General features: G+C 43.9%; 1 protein-coding gene across 9 annotated transcripts in view; it reads right to left on the bottom strand.

The window, feature by feature from the left end:
• ARIH2 (ariadne RBR E3 ubiquitin protein ligase 2) overlaps positions 1 to 16,741 on the bottom strand; it is a 60,519-nt gene extending 43,778 nt beyond the window's left edge. For 2 of the 9 annotated variants that reach the window (XM_061618795.1, XM_061618797.1), the window contains exons 1-2: positions 15,717 to 15,892; positions 15,468 to 15,548 (exon numbers count right to left, since the gene is read on the bottom strand). The gene's annotated coding sequence lies outside the window, so the exon portion shown is untranslated. Of the gene's footprint in view, positions 1 to 11,893; positions 12,723 to 15,467; positions 15,549 to 15,716; positions 15,893 to 16,726 lie in introns of those variants that run through there. The other 7 variants (XM_061618790.1, XM_061618794.1, XM_061618791.1 and 4 more) reach the window with 4 other exon arrangements.
• Between the last annotated feature and the right edge of the window lie 746 nt (positions 16,742 to 17,487).

Genomic DNA, 17,487 nt, shown 5'->3' with positions numbered 1-17,487 from the left:
TATTTATTTATTTATTTAAAATATTTCTGCCCCACAATAGGGCACTCAGGGCGGCTACAATAAAATCGCATACATATATAATAAAATACACAATAAAAACATTACAGTAAATTAAAATGCATAAAATACTATTAAAATACATAAAATGCATTATGCATACACATACAAACATACATACATGTATATATGTGCATACACATATAAGAAAGTGAGAATAAAAGAATTTAAAAGATAAAAATAAAAGATAAAAAACTTAAAACAGTGTCAGGGTGACCCGTCAGTCCCAACCAAAGGCTTTCCGGAACAAAATAGTTTTTACAAGTTTCCGGAAGACCATCAGGGACGGAGCAAAGCGGGCTTCTTGGGGCAGGGAATTCCAAAGTCTGGGAGCCACAACTGAAAAGGCTCTCTCCCGCGTGGCTGTCAATCTAACTTGTTTCATTCCAGGCATGCAGAGGACACCAGAGGTAGATGATCTTAAATCCAGGCTAGGAACATATGGACATAAGTGGTCCTTAAGTACACTGGTCCAAGGCCATTTAGCCCTTTAAAGGTCAAAACCAGCACTTTGAATTAGGCCCAGAAACAAATTGGTAGCCAATGGAGTCGATAAAGCACAGGAGTGATATGCTTCCTGAGCCGTGCTCCAGTTAACATTCTGGCTGCTGCATTGTGGACCAACTGTAGTTTCTGAATCATTTTCAAAAGCAGCCCCACGTAGAGTGCGTTACAGTAATCAAGACTCGATATCACTAATGTATGTGTCACCGTGGCCAAGTCAGCTGCTTCCAGGAACGGACGCAGCTGGCAGACCATTTTGAGATGGCCAAAAGCACCCCTGGCTACCACAGCCACCTGATATTCCAGCAGCAGGGCAGGATCCAGAAGAACTCCCAGACTGCGGACCTGCTTTTTCAAGCAGAGCGCAACCCCATCCAGAACAGGTGCAACCCCATCCCTGGGGCAGTTTTTCCCTTGGCCAGCAACACTTCCATCTTGTCTGGATTAAGTTTCAGTTTGTTCACCCACATCCAGCCCTTCACAGCCTCCAGGCACTGGTTTAGGATGAGCAGTCCCACCTTGCCATCAGATGGACGGGAAAGATAGAGTTGAGTGTCATCAGCATATTGATGACATTGCACTCCAAATCTCTGGATGACTTCTCCCAGTGGTTTCATATAAATGGTAACGAGCATGGGAGACAGAATGGAACCCTGAGGTACCCCATAGGCCAACAGCCAGGGGGTCAAGCACTAGTCTCCCAGCACCACTTTCTAGGTCCTGTCCATTAGGTAGGAACGGAGCCACTGCAAAACAGTGCCTGCTAGGCCCATCCCAGCAAGGCGGCTCAGAAGGATACCATGATCGATGGTATCAAAGGCTGCCGAGAGGTCCAGCAGCACCAACAGGGATTCACTCCCCCTGTCCGATGCCCGGCATAGGTCATCAAGCAGGGCGACCAGGGCAGTCTCTGTCCCATGACCAGGCCTGAAGCCTGATTGAAAAGGGTCTAGATAATCCGATTCATCCAGGAAAACTTGGAGTTGAGCTGCCACCACTCTCTCAATGACCTTGCCAAGAAAGGGGAGATTAGAGACTGGCCGGAAGTTATTAAGATCTGCAGGATCTAATGAAGGCTTTTTTAACAAAGGTCTAATCACAGCCTCCTTCAACAATGTTGGCATAGAGCCTTCCCTTAGGGAGGTGTTAATCAGATATGTCAACCAACCAGCTACTCCCAATCTGGCAGATTTAATTAGCCAGTATAGGCAAGGATCAAGCGAGCATGTAGTGGCCCTCATTTCTCCCAGAATCCTGCCCACATCCTCAGGCTTTACAAGCTGAAAAGTATCCATGGAGAAATGGCCAGAGGGAGCAACAGGGACATCAGGCACAACTGTAATTAACGAGGAGTCCAAGTCTATCCGAATGCGAGCAATTTTATCTGCGAAGTGCCTCACAAGCATTTCACAGCGAGCAACTGATGATTCAGAGTCTGCTGTAGGGCTAGATCCCAAAAGACCCCGGACCACCCAAAAAAGCATCGCCTGATGGCACTGGGCAGACACAATGGTGGCACAGAAGTAAGCTTTTCTCGCTGCCATCACCACCACATGGTAGGCTTGAAAATGAGCTCTAACCAGTGTTTGGTCAAAGACAGATTGAGTTTTTCTCCATCGTCATTCTAGCCATCCCTGCCATTTCATCAGGCCCAAGGTTTGAGTAAACCAAGGTGCATTACAGGCCTTCCCTGGTGGGAGAGGGAGCTTTGGAGCTATAGTGTCCACCGCCCGGGTCACCTCTGTATTCCAGAGGTTGACCAGGGCTTTGGCAGTAGCACCAGCCATGCTGGGAACATCCCCTACAGTGCTCAGGAAACCATCAGGATCCATAAGTCTCTGGGGGTGGATCATCTTAATCGGTCCATCACTCCTGCGGGGGTTATCAGAGGCACAAAGTCTAAACCTAATCAGGTGGTGATCTGACCATGACAACAGAGTCACTGAGAACCCCTCCACCCTCAGATCACTGGCTTCCTGTCCTGAACAGAACACAAGGTCAAGCATGTATCCTGCCACATGAGTCGGTCCAGAAGATATTAAGGACAGCCCCATGGTTGTCATGGCAGCCAAGAAGTCCTAAATTGGACCTATGAGATTAACCTCAGCATGTATGTTGAAATCACACAGGACTACCAGCCTAAGAAACTGCAACACCAGAGACGAGCTTCCCGAGCTCAGGGAGGGAGACTGTTGGGCAGCGGGGTGGACGGTACACCAACAAGAGTCCCAACTCTGTCACCCTGAGCTAACACCAGGAACACACACTCAAAGCCAGAGGAGTTAGGGACAGGATACCTGACAAGGGAGATAGATTCCCTACAGACAATTGCAACTCCACCTTCCCGTCCCCTGGATCTGGGCTGCTGGAATGCCACAAAACCTGGGGGACAGAGCTGGGAAAGTCCCACTCGGCCCTGGTCATTTAGCCACACACAATGTCAGAGCACTCTTCCACAATTAAATCCTGGATTAAAGTGGTTTTATTAGCCACTGACCTTTCATTCATCAGCAGAACAGTAAAATCCAGGGAGTTCCCTGCATGACTGCCAGTGTCCCGTGGGTTGGGAGGGGGATCAGGAGGGAAGCAAGCAAGAAGATGTCTTATATCCCTTCCCTTGTGATGGTTAATCAACCTCCCACCACTGTAACGTCCCCTACCCAGAATAAGCTCAATGCCAGACTCCCAACTACTCTGGCCCCAATGCAAGTTAAAAGAAGCCTGACACTGAAAAACTAAATCAGCAAAGGCGATCTGATTATTAATACGATCCCAAAAATGGGAGTCTGGAGCTTCATTTAACCATCCAACGATATTCCATGGAAGAGATAACTTATTTGGTTGGATGCATTTTTGTCATCCTGAGTTAGTTGGTATCTTTCCTTGGATAGAGTTCTGAGAGATAGTCAAATCCTTTGTAAGGGAGGATGGCTGCCCTATATTTACAGATTCCTTATAGAAAAAATCTTGTTGAATCAAGTAAGCTGAAGGAGTACTCCAATGTCCTAATAACTTATAATTTTTTTGTATGTCCTTCGATTATCAGACTCTTCCTTTAAGGGTATAATTATCTCCATCGATGGACTTAGACTACTGACATTTTGATGAGTGGTCTTGGGATAGTTGTTGGGAGAACTGCAGAAACAGATTGAGGAACCAATTTTAAAGTTACATAAATCTTCTGTTGTCATTATTTTAGTTTTCTTGACATCCAGCTATAGTTCCGTTTTTGCTCTTTCCTCTTTAACTCTTATCAGCATTCGTTTCAAATCTTTACTGGTTTCTGCTGAAATTAGGATCATAAAACAGCACAAGATAATTATTCCATATGACACTTCCCTCAAACCTGGGGTCTGTCTAGTGGAGTATACACTCAGATCCAGTCTTGGAGATGCTTTACATTAACCAAAAACAGTAACAGCTTGGCTGCAGGAAAACACCTAATCTAATATCAAACTAACATACAATCTGAACCCATGCATGCTTCCCTGGAAGCAAATCTCGCTGATTTCAATGAGACTTACTCCCAAGAAAATGTGTTTATGATTGCAGCCTTAGACTCTCTTAAATACATATTATTTCTTCACTGTATAGCTAACTTCTGACCCTAAATATTCCTCAAGATGACATCACAACATAGTAGATTGCATTGAAGAACTTGATACATCCATCTCACTATAAAATTACGGCAGGGACTTTCCTATTCAAGACAGTAATATTCTGTTATATTTATCTAAGGCAAAACTAGTCCCCCACACATGCATTTAGAACTTGCATCCCTATTTTGTTGATTATTTTAAATTCACAACTATAAAATAGCTAATTACTGTGGGAAATATAACTTTGAATTTCTGGACTGTAGAACATGGAAAAAATCTCAGCAACCCAATGTTATAACATTTCTCATCCCTTAAATTTTAAAATACTAGATAGGCATTGTGGCTACATGTTTGATTTGCAATTAGGGCAAAGTCCTGCTATGAGTTCAGTCAGCTTCCTCCAACATAAGAGAATGAAGAGTATTATTTATTTATTTATTTAATTTGTATCCCACCCTTCCTCCCAGCAGGAGTAAAAGCTAAACACACCAGCTCTCCAAATCTTGATCCCTAATTAGTTCAAGTACCCAAAGTTTGTCACAACTAAATACTTCATATTAGTCTTGAAAACACTACTGAGATTATCAGTCCACTTCAGCCACTTTTCCATCACTCCCATCACTGCAACCACCATCAGTTACCTTTCCTTATGGGGTTATCCCATATACCTGTCTGGGCCTGGGGTCAAAGACATTCTGCAAGTGAGAAAGGTGGAAAGGAAGAAGCCCACACACAGCCTTGTTAAGCACATAAGAACTGCCTTGCTGAATCAGGCCAAAATGCCCATCTAGTCCAGCATTGTTCTCAGAGTGACCAGCCAGATGCCTATGGGAAGCTCACAGGCAGCACATAAGTGCAACAGCACTTTCCTGCTGGTGATCCCAGCAACTGATACTCAAAGGCATATTGCCTTTAATACTGGAGGGTAGGCATAGCCATCATGATTAGTAGCCACTGATAGCCTTATCTTCCATGAATTTGTCTAATCCCCTTTTAAAGCCAGTGAAGTTGGCTGCCATCACTACATTTTGGGGCAATAAATTCCGTAGTTGAACTACATACTGTGCAAAGTAGTATTGTAACAAGTCTGGAATCTTCTACCATTCAGCTGACCCCAGATTCTAGCATTATGAGAGAGGGAGAAAGACTCTCCAGTTTCTCTACACCATGCATAGTTTTATACGCCCTTTATCATCTCTCCCCTTTCACCTTTTTTCTAAACTTAAGAAGCCCGAAACATTGTAATATTTCATCATAATGAAGTTGCTACAGCCCCTTGATCATTTTGGTTGCTCTTTCCCAGCACAGAGCTGTTTCTCATCTAGTCTATAAAGCAGGACTGTGGAGTCGGTATGTCAAACCTTTGACTCCGACTCCTCTATTTTTCTACTGTCCGACTCCGACTCCTTCATAAATGGCAAATGTATATTAATGTATTAATATTAATAAATTAATATTAAAATATTAATTTTATTTTGAAGTCTGAGTCAGTACATTTCTACCGACTCCGACTCCATCCAAAATTGCTTCCGACTGCAAATCCAACTCCACAGCCCTGCTATAAAGAATCACTAGTTCTGTTTAAGGCTAGAAGGAAAGATTAAAGTACTACACATACGATAATAAGAAAACACATTACATCAACTGCATATGCTACTCTATCCCTGTGGTAGTGGACATTCATCTGGAAGCAAAAGTGGCTAATTCCTAGCTTTTACTATCACTGTTGATCACTGGTTACAATATAGACTAATGGAATATTTATTATTTATTTAAAATATTTCTATCCCGCCCTTCAACCCTATAATAGGGCACTCAGGAAGGCTTACAAAAATAAAATCAAACACGTACATAAAAAAATTGTAAACAGTAACATCACAAAAACATTAAAATAAATTAATATACAATTAAAATACATAAAATACAATATACACACACACACACATATATACATACATATAGGGGTGGTACTAAAGGGACTACAAAGGTAAAATTTAATGTAGAAGGCATAAAATCAGTGTCAGGCTCTACCTTCAGTCCCTCCCAAAGCCTCTCCAGAACAAGATTGTTTTCAGAAGTCTCCGGAAAACCAACAAGGAGGGAGCAGAGCGGACTTCTTGGGGTAGGGTATTCCAGAGCTTGGGGGCCACAGCTGAAAAAGCTCTCTCATGATGGAATCATGAACAAAATGGCATTCAAACTTGATGCTTTTTAGACTATTGGTTTTTATAGTCAAGGGTGTTACGCTTGCAATAATATGCCTGGAACTCTAACACACTCCTGAAAAATCCAATTCACATATGCTTTTCAGAGGCAGACGCTAATTTTTGCAGAAGAGGGCAATTGCCAGAGAACTAGACAACATGGAAACATTATGTGGGAAGGCCAATTAAATGAGAGAACAAGTCTTTAATACCAGAGTTTACCAGCCTTCATCTTCTAGTAAAAGAATATTTGGATGCTGTCTCACTTCAGAATGCAAGCCTCTTTCAAGCCTTTTGTTGGGGAATAACATTTTCTGTTGTGTAAGAGCTCATTATGCCACACTACTTAATAAATACACTGATCCTCAGAATGGTAAAATTTCCAAACACTGAAAATTGTTACCAGTTCATGACTACAACAACCACACTATTTCTATAGGACTGGGAAGGTAAAGGGCAGAGAGCCAAGAAGAAGACTGCCTACTTTGCACTCTACCTTTAGCCAATCAACTGAGAAAAAAGAACCTGAAGGAAGCATAGTGCAGAAAAAGAAAGAGGCTAACGTGAAGGGGTTCTGAATAAACTTCAAAGCACTTATGGTCAAGAAGGAATATCTACTATAGGAAGGACAAGAGAGGCTAGGAGAAACGAGTGACTAAAGGAAATGGAGCAAAGGCAGCTATTGGCTGAAAAACAAGTACTCGACAAAACAATGGGCGATGGGCTAAGAGCTGGACCAAAACCAGCTCAGGATAGGACAGGCTGCATACAGCAGGCAGGAGGGATATTTAAAGGGCTTCAAACTGTGGGCCAGGGGTAGTGTTTAGACTAGCAAGGGGAAACCTGGGGCCCTCCAGATGTCATTCATCTCCCATTATCTCTGACCGATGGCCGTGTTGGCTGGAGCTGATGGGAGCTCAAGTCCAACAACATCTGATGGGCCACAGGTTCCCTCATCCTGGGTCTAAACCCTGACAAGGCTGCTGCACCTTTAATAACTGCACGGAAGGGAAATCCTGCATGTTGCGGCTCCTACTGTCCCTGTGGTATTGAGGCCTGAGAGAGAGCAATGTATATATCAATGTGTATCAAGTCAGTTGTCTAAAGAAAGAACTGTGTGGCAGGAACAGCCCCATCCTTCTGGCATGGGCATTGTCATTTGCTTTGCTTCCAAATCTGATATGTGGGACAGATGCTGCCAGGGAGGGGTTGCACTTTGCTGAGGCCAAGACAGCCAGAACTGCCACTAGCATTGCCAAGAGAGGAGGGTAGTTCTATCAAGCCACCTCCAGCAAGGATTCCTTCTGCCATTAAATCAGCTGTCTGAAGAACTGTGTGGCAGGAACAGCCTCATCTCCTGGCACAGATATTGTTATCTACTCTGCCCCAGGATCTGATCTGGATGGGAAAGAAAACTTCCAGGGTGGGACTGCTCTTTATAAGGGCAAGAGAGCCAGAATCTGCATAGACAGAACTGCATTATAAGAACTATAACTTTAAGCATACGATTGAGCTTATTTTTCCCTCGTCCTCACCACCATTCCTCTTCTCTCATATGTCATGCCTTTTTAGCTTGTAAGCATTAGGGCAGAGATCACCTTAGTACTGGTTCTTGAAAGCTGCTCTGGGAGACTGTGGCTAAGGAGCAGGGTATAAATGCCTTAAATAAATAAAAAAGAACTAATCAATCCATTTCTAAGCTGCAGGATCCTAGTAAAAATTATGGTCAACATTTATTTACATGGGAGACAGCAAAGAGTGTGTAATTAGGGGGCACAGTTGAGAGGGGAGAGGTAAACTATGCCCAATACCAGCATCCTCCAACCTGATGTACTACAAAACATCTGGAGGACACAAAAGTGGGGACGTGTGCTCCAGTCACTCACATCTGAATGCTGGGGTCAGGCACTTCCCCCTGCTCTAAATCATATGCTGCAGCCTGCTTACTTTCACTTTCAACAGTAGCCACTGGGAACTGAACAACAGTGGATTAAATTCTGTTTAAAACACACTGGAGCGTGACAAAAATTGGATCTAAGATTTAGATAATCTAGATCAGTAACAGTAGTTCTGCATTTGTAACTTGGTTCTCAAACTTAGGTGTGCCAAATTAAGAAAACTTATTAAGACAATTAATAGGGGAGAATTGCAATGATCATTTTGCCATAACAAGTCGCACAGCAAAATCACTACACAGAGATTTTCCTTTTTTCAAAGGTGTCTGGGCCTTTGGATGTTTTGATAGAACCATGGCATGCCAGATCAGCTCAACTATTGAAAAACATATGAAATTTGTGTTGAGCCCAAATATGTTTACTGGATGAAATATTCAGTTGTGAAACAAAGGCAAATAATTTGTTCAGGAGACGCAACTGCCCATGAACACTATACTTATCCTGAAATAACTTAGAATCACAGAATAGTAGAGTTGGAAGGGTCCTATAAGGCCATCAAGTCCAACCCCCTGCTCAATACAGGAATCCAAATCAAAGCATTCCTGACAGATGGTTGTCCAGCTGCCTCTTGAATGCCTCATGTCGGAGAGCCCACTACCTCTCTAGGTAATTGGTTCCATTGTCGTATGGCTCTAACAGTTAGGAAGTTTTTCCTGATGTCCAGTCGAAATCTGGCTTCCTGCAACTTGAACTCATTATTCCGTGTCCTGCACTCTGGGACGATCGGGAAGAGATCCCGGCACTCCTCTGTGTGGCAACCTTTCATGTACTTGAAGAGTGCTATTACATCTCCCCTCAGTCTTCTCTTCTCCAGGCTAAACATGCCCAGCTCTTTCAGTCTCTCCTCATAGGGCTTTGTTTCCAGTCCCCTGATCATCCTTGTTGCCCTCCTCTGAACCTGTTCCAGTTTGTCTGCAACCTTCTTGAAGTGCGGAGACCAGAACTGGACGCAATATTCAAGAAGAGGCCTAACCAGTGCTGAATAGAGGAACTAGTACTTCACGGATTTGGAAACTATACTTCTGTTAATGCAGCCTAATATAGCATTTGCCTTTTTTGCAGCCACAGCACACTGTTGGCTCATATTCAGCTTGTGATCAACGACAATTCCAAGATCCTTCTCACATGTCGTATTGCTGAGCCAAGTATCCCCCATCTTATAACTGTGCATTTGGTTTCTTTTTCCTAAGTGTAGAACTTTGCATTTATCCCTGTTGAATTTCATTCTGTTGTTTTCAGACCAATGCTCCAGCCTATCAAGGTCCCTTTGAATTTTGTTTCTGTCTTCCATGGTATTAGCTGTGCCCCCCAATTTTGTATCATCTGCAAATTTGATAAGCATGTTCTTTCCCTCCTCACCCAAGTAGTTAATAAAAATGTTGAAGAGCGCTGGGCCCAGGACCGAGCCCTGTGGTATCCCACTGGTTACTTCTGCCCAGTTTGAGAAGGAACCATTGATAAGCACTCTTTGAGTACGGTTCTGGAGCCAACTGTGGATCCACCTAATCCATGTTGGCTCCTAGTAATCACTACATTTTTTCAAGGTGCTTACAGATTGACTGCTTTATCATCTGCTACAGAATTTTTCCAGGGATTGATGTAAGGGTGACTGGTCTGTAGTTCCCCGGTTCCTCCTTGTTGCCCTTTTTGAAGATAGGGACAACATTAGCTCTCCTCCAGTCACCTGACACTTCACCAGTCCTCCATGATTTCGCAAAGATAATAGACAGCGGTTTGGAGAGTTCTTCAGCCAGTTCCTTCAATACTCTAGGATGCAGTTTATCGGGCCCTGGAGATTTGAACTCGTTCAAAGTGATTAGGTATTCCTTGACCATTTGTCTATCAATCTCAAGCTCCAATCCTGCCCCTTCTACTTCATGTTTCCCGGGAGGGTCACAGATCCTTTTTTGGGAGAAGACTGAGCCAGAATTGAGCACTTCTGCCTTTTCTTTGTCATCTGTTATCATTTTGCCATCCTCATTGAGTAGCTGTGCCACCATTTCTTTTCTCTGTCTTTTACTATGGACGTACCTGAAGAAAGCTTTTTTGTTGCTTTTAGCATCCCTCACTAACCTCAACTCATTCTCAGCTTTAGCCTTCCTGATACCATCCCGGCAATTCCATGATACCTGCCTGTACTCTTCCTTTGTGCTAGCATTATAAACCTGAACCCAAGTTTAAGGAATATCTACATGCACAGATAAATTTCAATCAATGGCAAGTAACTGGATGAATCTATAACAGGGGTGGGTAACCTGTAACTCTCCTTGTTATGGGATTCCAGCTCCCATCAGCCGCAGCCAGCATGACCAATGGTCAAGAATGATGGAAGTAGAAGTTTAGCAACCTCTGGAGGATCATAGGTTCACCCCACCACCCTGCAATGCTCTACTACAATATAGCAACTTTGAAAAGGCTCCTCACTAAATCAAGAGTATTTCTTCCACTTATGGTACCATCTATGCTAGTGAAAGTGAAGCAGCTTGTTCTGCAGTAACCAATCCACTCACCGCCCTAGCCACCAGCACATTTTGTAAACATGGCTGGGACCACAGACTTAATGAAGATGACAATAAGAGTAACTGGCAGTTAGCCAGGCTCAAGAAGGAAAGTTCACACATCCAAACCTGCCAAGGGAAGTTGGAATGGTTTGCACTTGGAAACCTTGCCATATTAACTGTCAAAGTACATCTGGCAGAACAAAAACTTTTAAGTAGAAGTGTCTTCTTTATGACATTACAAAAGCTGCCTGTGCATACAGAATGCAAACGTTAAAATCTCAGCTGCACAATCACCCTACTACTAATTACTCTATGACCAGTAGTTGTTTTTTTACCAGTCCCCTAACTTACCCTCCGCTATCTTCTGGACAGTCTGCTGTAGCCTATATGCATTCTGGGTAACAGAAATATTTACATCTTGCTTTATTCCAAGAGCAAACTACACAGATGTTACTTGCATAGCATATACAGTGACACACACAGTTAGTACTACTTAACTCAGCCTTCTCTAATTTGGTGCCCTTCAGATGCTTTGGACTATAACTCTCACAAGTCCTAGTCACCATGGTGAAAACCAGGGATTAGTAATTCAAATCATAGCAAAAACTTAGGAGCACCAGATTGAAGAAGACTAACTTAGATGTTTAACATTAATTGTAAGGACCTTCAGAAATACCTTCTGTTTTATTAATAAACACTAGAAGGGGATGTCGTTTCACTTGCAAGTACATGGAAAGAGGCAGCTTCAGTACCAATAGCTTACAACGGATCTCTTCCATCATCACTTTCCCCAAAAATATTATCCTTTCTCTAAGAAGGTCAGAAAGTACCCACAGGAGTACCCGGGTTTCTTTGGCTAGGCTGGCATGCCCGAGTCAGCGAGTTCAACGGCCGGGGGTGAGCGAATGCAAGTCCATACTGTCCCCCTCTCAAGTCCAATATTCCACTCACCACACTGGCCGCGAATGTGGGAAGAACGCCAGAACCCTTTCGCTTCCGTACCCCACACTTCTGGGTCTAATAGGAAAAGCAAGAGAGGATATCCCCACCCTGCTAGCCGCCCTGAAACTCACCGACAAGCACCGGAGCAAAGGAAGATGGGACCTCTTCCCTCGCCCTCCCTCTGTGTAAACAAGGCCCGGCTACCCCCTCCTCTGCACTCACTTAGAGAGCGGGCAGGGCTGTGTAGAGGCCACAGCCACCTCGGTCCCGGGCAAAGAAGGCAGCTCCGATTGTGGCAGTGAGAGAAACAGGAGACGCTGGAAACAAGTCGAGACGGAGACAGAAAATCACCTCCCCGCGCGCTCCTCCATCTGTAGCCGGGCCACTGTGGCCTACGTACCGGAAGCCCTCTCCTGCAGCGTGGCGTCACTTCCGCCGCCGGGAAAGAAGGAGCGGCTGGGAGGTACAGCAGTGCGAAGCTGAACGTCCTTGACGTAAGAGCCTCCGCCAGGAGAAAGAAAGGGAGCGTCATCGGAAAGCTCAAAAGAAAAAAAAAGGGGAGGGAAGGTGGAGAGAACCATTGTCCGTAGTCAGGAGGAGTTTCTCGACCGATCCATTAGTATGGGTGTGTAAGCGAGTGAGTCTGAAGAGGAGGAATATGTGAAGAACACACCCCTTTTTCAACAGTTCTGGAATGAACGAATTCTGATATAATGTCCGTTTCAAGCCATGAAAATGCTTCGGAAGTGGCAAAATCCACACGCGCTGATCTAGTGCCGCGCCTCTCCAGCACCCTAACAGGGAGTAGAAGCGACTTCTTAATATGCCTACGGAGATAGACTGAGGACCTTTTCCCTGGCTGGAGACAGTTTGCTGGGCTCCAAGTTATTCAGCGGGAAACGTCCGGGCTAAAATAACACCACCACAAGCCTGCCTACATTCCAGCAGTTTAAGGAAGAGCTCGCGCTGATTGCCCGCCTCGCGGCCGTTGAGGTGGTCCGTTTTGCGTGGCTTCCTTTGTAAGGATGCTGCCCTGGGCTTGTTTGGGAGGGAGATCAGGAGGATACAAAATGAATGAATGAATAAAACAACTGTGTGGGAGGCGGGGGGAATCGAGAAGGCATGGTTCCCAAACGTTTTTTGCCGATGTCTTTGGCGGACCACTTGATGATTTTTCTGCCTGTTGTAGAAATTGTAAGGTGCTGTGCTGGATGCAGTATGATTTAACTGTAGTACGATAAAATGCAATACAAGAAATAAAAGCAGCAGTAAAATACAATTAAAATCAATGTGAATATTTAATGCAGACATGCCACGGGCCACCTGGATTATTAGATTTATATCCCAACTTTCGTCCAAGGAACTCGAGGTGGTGTAACAAACAAGTTTCTACCGATTTTATCCTCACAACAGCCCTGTGAGATAGGTTATGCTGAGAGACTGACTGGCTCAAGGTCACCTAGGGAACTGCACGACTGAGCAGCGGGGATTTGAATGCTCACCTCTGAGGTCCCAGCCCATCACTCTACCACTACACCACACTGGCTCTCTGAATGAAGCGCACAAACCACTGGTGGTCCACAGACAAAGTTTGGGAAACCCAGGGATAAGGTTCTGGTGTAAGATTTGCATTTTCCATGTAGGAGTCAGAGTCTTCATCTAGCTAAAGGTTATGTATCTTTAATTGCCAGGAAGGAGAGAATGGCCTGGCCCACACCTGTTCCTGTAACAGCACCTTGGTCTGCAGACAACAGTACATTAAGGTTTTCAGGTCTCCATAATTGGTGGAAGGGCTGCAGGTCAGTGGTAGAGCATCTGTTTTGCATGCAGAAGGTTTCGGATTCAGTCCCTGGCATCTCCAGGTAGAGCTGGGAGAAGCCCCTCTCTGAAATTGTCTGTTGGTCTTTAGACTGTTTAGAAAAAGTTGGCAAACTTATCCCAAGAAAGTGCATAGGACTGTATCCTGTGCCCAAGAACATAAGAAGAGCCTGCTGGATCAGGCCAGTGGACCACTAGTCCAGCATCCTGTTCTCATAGTGGCCAACCAGATACCCATAGGAAGCCCATAAGCAGGATCTGAGCACAAGAGCACTTCCCCTTGCAGTTTCCAGCAACTGGTATTCAGAAGCATACTGCCTCCAACTGTGGAGGCAGAGCATAGCCATCGTGGCTAGTAGACATTGATAACCTTATTCTTCTTTGTCTAATCCTCTTTTAAAGCCATCCAAGTTGGTGGCCATCACCGCCTCCTCTGGAAGCGAGTTCCATAGCTTCTATGCACTGTGTGAAGAAATGACTTTCTTTTATCTGTCCTGAATCTTCCAGCATTCAGCTTCATTGGATGTCCATGCATAATTTTATACACTTCTGCCAAGTCATCTCTGACTCGACTTTTTTCTAAACTAAAAAGCCCCAAATGCTGCAACCTTTCCTCAGAGGGGAGTCGCTCCATCTCATTGATCATCTTGTATCTGTGATCCAGGTAAAAGTTCACCTGCTTAATTTCCATTTGTCGCCTAGCTTTTAAAGATACAGAAAAGCCCTACTAGAATAAAAGTTTGCAATCCAACGCAGGATGAACAACACCAAGGTGAATGCTTATAGGGGCTGTGGGAAACCTTGGCCCTCCAGATACTGCTGAACTACAACTCCCATCATCCCTGGCCAATGGCCATGCTTGCTGTAGCTGCTGGAAGTTACAGGAACTAGCTTATAGAAATGCTCAACAGTGTTTTTCTGTCTGATTTGGTCTTGGCCCTTTAAGAAACCAGTAATTCAGAGGAAAAGGTGAGCCCAAGGATACTTTCCCAGACTTCTACTGAAGAGCGATTTTCCCCTATATTTCTAGGAATTCTGTGGGAGCTGTTCAGAGATTACTTGATGAGATGACTGGAAATGAGAGATATGGTGCTGGGAGGGCAGGGGCTTGTTCATCATTACTGATCTTCCTTTAAGTGCTTAGGAGAGTATGGGGTATTTCAGAGCACACAGTCAGTTTGTGCACAGAATAGTTACAGTAATGGGTCTGCCTGGCTCACTTCACAAACTGAATGCACTGTAGAATTTGCCCTGAAATCTGCTACAGAAGATTCTGAACTGACAAATCAATGTGAAAAGGGGTTCCTGAGGACATGACATTTGAAAGCTGCTGATTTAAGACATTGCTTGGTGTCAGACCTGAGCTGGCACAACAGCTTTGTTATTGAACTCTTGGATACCTGCACTTTGTCGATGTAGAATTGTCACAGACTATTTTTTGTATTTCATTGTGATCAGGATATACAGGTTGCTCTCTAGATGATTTAAAGTGCATAAAAACATCAGTACATAGATTAGTTCTCCTGGATTAGGCCAATGGCCCATCTAGTCCAGCATCCTATTCTCACCATGGCCAACCAGATGCCTGTGGGAAGCCCTAAGCAAGACCTGAGTGTAACAGCACTCGCCTCTGTCATGAACCTGTCCTAAACTGGACCTGCTTCATCCCAGGACTCAATCCCCACCCAGAGCAATTGATCTTGGCAAGGCACAAACCCAGTGACTCCCTTACCAAGGCTGAGTAAGCCAACAGCAACCCTGCAAGGTAGGTAGACTGTCAACACCCCTTGAACTGGTCAACCACTCTGTGTCAAGGGGAAACCCAGAGCACCAGGAATAAACCTGCCAAGGATTCCAAAAGACAAGAACCAAAAGAACACTCCTTACCTTACGGCCTTAAGCAAATTACCAAATACACGGAACTCTGTTGCCAATAGCCAAGGTACCAGATTCAGAGCCAAACTTCTCCTGAAATGAACACACACTGGTAAATAAGGAGCAGCTTTCTTAAATATAAGTGCACAATTAATAGCAGCAAAACAGTTCCTTAAAACCCCCACCCAGAGACAAGATAAAATACAGAGAGTTCAATCACAAAACAAAATAACAAAACTAACTAGCCTATACTATACTTACAGAAAAGATATTAGTCGTATAGTCCCACAGCTCCTCAGAGATGCATAGTCTGGGTAGCAGATAGAAACAGAACCCACACAGGTAACCACCTATAGGCAAGATGGAACCCAGGGAAACAAAGGCTAAATATTTCACTCCTATACTTATGGCAAAGATCCTAGCAACAGTCCAGAACTAATTAGCCAATCAGGGGGCTTTCTCATGATGCAATGCTTCTTCAAGCTTTTGCACCTAACTGGCACATACTCCCCAAACCTTCCCAGGCCAACTGGCCTTTAGTGCCAGGCTCTTAGCTGATAAGCAGATGTTCTTGCTTAGGCATCACTAATTAGCTTCAGCTGTTAAAACAAAACTGCAAAGTCATTGCCCTCACACAGAGGCCCCATTGCACACAAGACGAAATCCCACAATTCTTTACCAAGAGCCATTTTAAATTCTGGCTTTCTTAACAGCCTCCTCCTGAGATCTCCAGCAACTGGAATTCAGAGATATGCTGCTCCAACAGTGGAGGCAGAACATAGCCATCAAGGTTAAAAACCATTAATAAATAAATAGACTACTAACCCTGTAAGGTTAACTAGGTTAGCAAGGATTTCTGGCTTCTAATGTTTTGACAATGACAAAATTGCTCCCCTGTTCTATGTTTTGGTGCTAAAATTGAGAAAGTGGGGTGAGGGTAACCAAATGTAGATTTTTATGTAGAAGGACTGTGAGCTCAGTTTAGTTCTAATACTCAAAACAAATTACTGGAGCTCAGAATTCTTTAATTATATGTGTATATCTTTTGCACCTGGTTCCAGTTGGTGGATTGGTTCTAGTAAAAAGCAAGATAAATCTTGCAAGCCTGAAGTCTGTCCATCCCCACTCTATACCCATGTATATATGCCCGCCAGTTGATAACACTTCATACATTGTTTGTGTTACAATAAATCTTACTGCTACAAGACTCTTTGTTTTTGCTGTACTTTTTTCTGCAACTAGTTCTTGACTATCTCAGCCTTAATACTTACCAGCTTGGGCCCAGTTCTTCAACCTGAAGCCTTCTCCACCTATGGTTCTTGTCAAGAACACCTGGTTTGTAAGGTTGTTAACTACAATGGTTCTGTGGCAAGGAATTGTGGGGGGAACATCTTGCCTGAATTAGGGCCTCTGGGAGGCCATGAGACTGTCAATTCTCACAGCTGAACTCAATTAATTAGGCAGTGAGCAAGAACTCCTGTTTATCAGCCTGAGAATGGAGAAGCACATGACTGTTAGGTGTGAAAACTCCAGAAGATTTCATCATCAGAAAGACCCCTGACTGGCTAATTAATTCCTGGCTTTTCCCCATAAAAATAGAACTATTCTGGGTCTTTGTTCCCAAATGTTCCTTGATGTTGGGGCTCCATCTTCTATTCAGACTATGCATCTCTGGGGAGATGTGGAACCGTAAAGTTATTTGGCTGGTTTACCTATATTGTGTGAATATAAATTAGGCTAGATAGCTTTGTTATTTTTACTTGTAACCTGAACTCTCTGACTTTTGTATTTTATCTAACCCTTGGGGTGTTTGGTGTAAAGAATTTTGCTGTTACATTTTTTGCACTTTTATTTTAATAAAGCTTCCTCTTATTTTCCAGTGTGTGTTCACTTTAGGAGGAAATTGGCTCTGAATCCAGCACCTTGGCTATTTAGCCACAGACTACCGTATAGTTCAGTATTTTATGTTAAGACTCTACGACAAGGAGTACATCTTTCGTTCTTGTATTTTTGAATCCTTGGCAGGTCTGTT

Source organism: Rhineura floridana, chromosome 3 (genome assembly GCF_030035675.1).
Source record: "Rhineura floridana isolate rRhiFlo1 chromosome 3, rRhiFlo1.hap2, whole genome shotgun sequence".
Lineage (NCBI taxonomy): Eukaryota > Metazoa > Chordata > Lepidosauria > Squamata > Rhineuridae > Rhineura > Rhineura floridana.
Note: the sequence above shows the minus strand (reverse complement) of the source record. Positions and strands in the feature narration are given on the sequence as shown.